Source organism: Vulpes vulpes, chromosome 4, assembly GCF_048418805.1.
Source record: "Vulpes vulpes isolate BD-2025 chromosome 4, VulVul3, whole genome shotgun sequence".
Lineage (NCBI taxonomy): Eukaryota > Metazoa > Chordata > Mammalia > Carnivora > Canidae > Vulpes > Vulpes vulpes.
Genome location: NC_132783.1, coordinates 95430663 through 95436169, shown reverse-complemented (window position 1 = coordinate 95436169; position 5507 = coordinate 95430663). Strand labels below are relative to the sequence as shown.

The 5507-nt window shown below is 53.2% G+C and overlaps 1 long non-coding RNA gene across 1 annotated transcript; it reads left to right on the top strand.

The window, feature by feature from the left end:
- Window positions 1–960: 960 nt before the first annotated feature.
- On the top strand, window positions 961–3842 carry LOC112928492 (uncharacterized). The gene is made up of 3 exons (XR_003236747.2): window positions 961–1259; window positions 3291–3373; window positions 3493–3842. It is a non-coding gene; the product is annotated as an uncharacterized lncRNA (long non-coding RNA).
- Window positions 3843–5507: the final 1665 nt, after the last annotated feature.

Below are 5507 nucleotides of genomic sequence, written 5' to 3'. Positions count from 1 at the left end.
GGGTATATTCACACTGCTGTGAAACCGAGCTCCAGAAGTTTTTCCATCTTGCAACACTGGAACTCTCTATCTTGGTGACTTTTAAAACAACACAAATTTATTATCTCACAGTTCTGGAGGCCAGAGGACTGAAATCAGTCTTACTGGGCTAAGGTCAAAGAGTGGGCAGGGCTGGCTCCTTCTGGAGGCTCTTGGGGAGAATCCATGTCTATGCCTTTTCTGGCTTCTGGGGGCCACCTACACTCTGTGGCTTATGGCCCTTACCTCATACCACTCCGGCCTCTTCCTTCTGTTGTCACATGTACTTCTGGGTCAAATCCACTTCTGCCTCCTCTTATAAAGACCCTTATGTTTGCATTTAGGGTCCACCTGGATAATCCAGGACAGCTTCTCTATCTCCAGATCCATAACTTAGTCACATGTGCAAGGGCCCTCTTGCTATTAAGGTCACATTGTCTCATAGGTCACATAGTCCCAGGGATTAAGACCTGGAGATCTTCAGGGGTCACTATTCAGCTGCTGCACTGGCCATGGCGGTTCACTCAGGGCCCAGGTGCCTCTCCTGGCAGCCAGGAGGATCAGGGTCAGGGAGGGGAAAAATGCCTGGGATGGGGGGGTCCTGGCACAGCAGAGGAGCAAGGTGTAGGGCCAGACAGCCTGGCTCTGGCCCTGCTCTAGCTTCACCCTCTGTGCTGTGGGGGCAGTTTCTTCCTCCCACTCAGCTCTCACAGGACCATTTGGTAAACCAACAAAGCACTAAGGATGCAGACAAAAATTACTTCTCTCATGGCACTTCTGTTGTAGTGGGGGAGATGGAGAATGAAGAAGAAAAATACATGGAGAGGCAGTGGGAAGTGCTAAGGAGAAAAAGGAAGCAGGGATGGGAGAGGAGGATTGTGCAGGCCCCTCTCTGAGCTGTGAAGATTCAGTCCACACACATTTCTAAGCATTTATTATGTGCCAGGCACTGTTCTGGGACCTGGGGCACAGCCAAGGACAGACCAAGAAAGACCTAGTATCCATCCTGAAGGACTTCCTGTTTTAACAGAGGGCAAGCCCGGGAAAGAATGGATGGGATGAGCTCAGATAGCAATAGGGTATGACAAAACTCAAATGGTGTCCTGGGCGAGAGAGGGAGGGGGCCACTTCACATGGGGGGACAGCAAGGGCCTCCAAGGAAAGAGACTTCTGGGTTGGAAGGACAGCAAAGGCACCGTGGAGGCAACGCACCGGAGAATGCCCAGGACAGCGTCCACACGGTAGGCCTCAACAGCATTGACAGCAAGGAGGAATTGGAGGGTGGGGGCGGGGGCCTTCTCGGCCTTGGACTGATGTCTGTGAAGCTCCAGGGCTTCGTGGCCCACCCGCTGTGGCCAGGGCTTCCCAGCTGGCCAGTGGTCGCAGCAGTGGCCACACCTAAGACACGGGAGGGGGAGGGGAAGGCTGGCAGCCCCAGTCGGCCACTGCAGGCGCAATGAGGGCAGGGCGCAAGCCGCAGCCAGGACGACCCAGGACCCAGCCCAGAGCAGCCCCTGTCACGGAGGAGCTGGCCACTCTGTCGCGGAGCCCCGCTCCCTCATGCGGGCTGGTTTCTCTAACGAGACCATCTGTCTGGCTTTCCTCACTCCGCTGAGCCTGATAGGGCCATCCATCTCCCCCGTCCCCATCCCCGTCTGTCTGTCACCACGTGCCCCCCCCCCCCCCCCATCTCTGCCCGGCTCTGAGGGGGCCCTGGCAGGTTTGGCCTCCGGCCTTCCTGTTTATTCTTCTCATCTGGCCACATCTGTCCCCCGTGCTGAGTCACTGGCTCCATCTGCCTGTCCTCGCTGCGGGACAGCGGCCGTCTCTTCCTGGCTCTCCCGGAGCCACGTGGCAGCCCACGCGCGCAGCAGGTGCCAGCACACGCGTGGGGCTGGGACTGGGAGCCGATCCGCCGCGGCGGGCGCATGTGGAGGGGGAGGAGCCCTTCAGGAGCAGCAGCCTCCGCTTGGGTGACCCCAGGGGGCACGTGGGCCACTAGTTGCCTCTCAGAGAGGTTGGGCCCTGCCTGAGGCCACAACCAGGCCCCCTGCAAACGGCAATGCTGGGTATGAGGCAGGGCCTTTCAATTTGCACAGAAGCGAGGGGAGGGTGGGCTTCTCAAACCAGGATCCAAGTCCCAGCAGAGCAGTTTCCAGGACCTAGAGCTCTGAATTTGGACAAGTCTGGGTCTGACTTTTTTTCATATTTTTTGAAAAACAAACGGTTTTTCTGGGTTGGAAGGACAGCAGTAAGGTAGTAAAATATCAATATAGTGCAGCCCAGGTGGCTCAGCGGTTTAGCGCACCTTCGGCCCAGGTCCTGGAGACCTGGAATCGAGTCCCACATCGGCTTCCTGCATGGAGCCTGCTTCTACCTTTGCCTGTGTCTCTGCCTCTCTCTCTCTGTGTCTCTCATGAATGAATAAATAAAATCTTAAAAAACAAAAACAGAAAAAAACAATATATATCCCATAGGCCAAGCCCCTACTTCCCCTACTGCTAGCAATAGCACCCCGAATTTCCCGCAGCCCCTTTAACCCTGGGATTTGAGCAGGGCTGACATTGGGTTGACTCCAGGAGGGGGCACATGACCAAGAATTAGCCAATGAGAGCACTGCAATCCTCCCCCCCCATCAGTGATTGGTTCAGAGGCACCAAGCCAGGCCAATCAGGGCCAGAATCTTTGCTGAATTTTTCTAAGCAGAGCCCTCCTCCTTTCTCCTGGGTCTGTGAGTGAGCAGGTTGCAGAACTAGAGTTACCCGCAGCATGTGAAGGAAACCAGAACCTAAGAGAGCAGAGCCAAAACATGGAGAATGAGAGCAGTTTTAACAAGCCCCTAGATTCAGCTGGGCCTGAAGCCAGCCCACCTCTGGACTTTTCCATTATCCGAGTCAATGCATTCCCTTTTACAATGTACTTTGAGTGGGGTTCTGTCACTTGCAATCCAAAGAGTCCTGATACATTCCTAAAAGGGGCTAACACCTGCCTGGTATTCAGTAGGTACTCAATAAGTATTTATTTTAAAATAAGGCCTTTGTGACAGAAATAAAAGCCCCTGTCAAGAGCTAACATATCATATGATTCCATTTACTTAACATTCTCAACATGGTAGTTACAGAGATGGCACACAGATTAGTGGTTGCCAGGGGTTAGGGTTGGTGGGAGGGAGGGATGTGGATGTAGACAATAAAGTTGCACGAGGGGCATCTTTGTGGTGATGAAACAGTTCTTTATCTTGATTACTATAGTGAGTTCTCTGATTTCCACAGGTAATAAAATGACAGAATGAGATGCACACATTGTACCGGTGCCAGGTTCCTGGTCTTGGGATGATAGTGGAATCATGCAGAAGGTAATCGGTGGGGGTAAACCGAGGGGAGGCCACAGGGGGACTCTCTGTGCTAATTACGCAACTTACAGGGCATCTATAATAATTCCAAAAAAAGTGAAACTTTTTGTGGGCTGTCACAGCCCAGAAGTTCTTGGACCCTAAATGGCAGAGAGTGTGGATGTTGGAATCAGATGGACCCGAACTGGAATCCGAGCACTGCCATTCACCAGCAGGGGTTCCGGGATCAAGTCCCATGTCAGGCTCCCTGCATGGAGCCTGCTTCTCCCTCTGCCTGTGTCTCTGCTGCTCTCTCTCCCTCTCTGTGTCTCTCATGAATAAATAAATAAAAGCTAACTTGAACTTAAATAAAACCTTGGGGGATGCCTGCGTGGCTCAGCGGTTGAGCATCTGCCTTCAGCTCAGAGCATGATCCCAGGATCCAGGATCGAGTCCCACATCGAGGTCCCTGCATGGAGCCCGCTTTTCTCCCTCTGCCTCTGTTTGTCTCTCTCTGTCTCTCATAAATAAATAAAAATCTTAAAAAAAAAAGAAAGAAAGAAAGAAAGAAATACAAGGCTCAACAGGGAGGATGTATAGTGTCAGGGTCAAGATTTTGGGCTCTGGAGCCAACCTCCCTGGGGCTTGGATCCCGGCTCTGTCATTCCCTGGCTTGGTGACCTTGGCTAGCCTACTTGACCTCCCTGGCCCTCACTCTCCCCATCTGTAAAATGGAGACCTACCATAAAATATTATCTACTTCATAGGCTAGTTTTGAGGATCAAAAGAGACAATGCACCCGAGACCATTAGGGATTGCTGAGCATTTGACAAGGACAGTAAACAAAGCTGAGAGTGCTGGCTGGGTGGGGAGCCTGGCCCCTTGGGTGGAGGTGGGGGGAGCCCTGGCCATGCAGTGGGCTTTGCAGCAACCAGGGAAGCTCTGACCTCCTGGGGTACCAATTCCCCTGGAGGTTTTCCTTCAAGGTCCTGCAGTCAGTGATGAATCCCACCCCTGGCTGAGCAGAAAATCTGATCTCAGGCACCAAGGCACCCCTACCCCCCAAACTCAGGCTCCCCCTTTCCACTCCCACCTACCCCAAGGAGGGTGTGCACAAACCTGGACTGGACTTTGCACAGAATGGACTTCGAGGTATAGCCTCTGGGGAGAAAGTAAACCATGTAGGGTTCCCCAGCAGTGAAAGATATGATGGGGAGAGTGGACCCTGGGTGGTGTGGCTTGATGGGGGTTGAAGTTTCTCTGACCCCAGGCATGTATTTCATGGTTCTCTTGTGGCTTTAAGCTGCCTAAAATTCCCTCATCCCCATACCTGTCCCTCAGGTTAAACATTGCCCACGCCTGTGTTCTGTTCCTCTCTTATATATAGAGGAATAACTCCGGAAGCCCCTACAGTGTTAATGAATTTATGACAGGGTTTGGGGTGAGGCCTCTTAAGTAGACAGAAGAGGGGCATAGGAACAAGGGGAGAATAATGCTGAAGGCAAACTTTGCCTGCCCTGGCTGGTTCCTGGTGATAATCTATTTAAAGGCCTCCCCTCGCTGTCCTTGTTGATCTAGATCCCTCTGAACAGTTTCAGGGCTGCAGCCTTTATTTAATGCAGCTCTGAGCGTGGCTGCACAGGGGCCCAGAGCTAAGCGGAGGATGGCTCCTGGCAGTGCTTACCGGCGAGGTCAGCACGTGGAGCTCCTTGAGTGGGAGGAGCCGCTGTGCCAAGCAGCAGGGGCCACATTTGACAACCCGCGCTTTCCCCTGCTGGGAGGTTGGAGCATGCTGGAGGCTCCACCCTGGAGCCAGGCAGGGGCACTTGTGAGAAGAGACTCTGTTTCAAAAGAGCTGGTGAGGGAACCCTGGGTGGCGCAGCGGTTTAGCGCCCGCCTTTGGCCCGGGGCGCGATCCTGGAGACCCGGGATCGAATCCCATGTCGGGCTCCCGGTGCATGGAGCCTGCTTCTCCCTCTGCCTGTGTCTCTGCCTCTCTCTCTCTCTCTGTGTGTGTGTGTGTGGCTGTCATAAATAAATAAACATTAAAAAAAAAAAAAAAAAAGAGCTGGTGATTGGGTGGGAGGGAAGAGGCTTTATTAAGTAGTAGCTGAGAAAAAGCCAGGACCCCTGCTGCCTTCAGCAAACAAGGGAATGT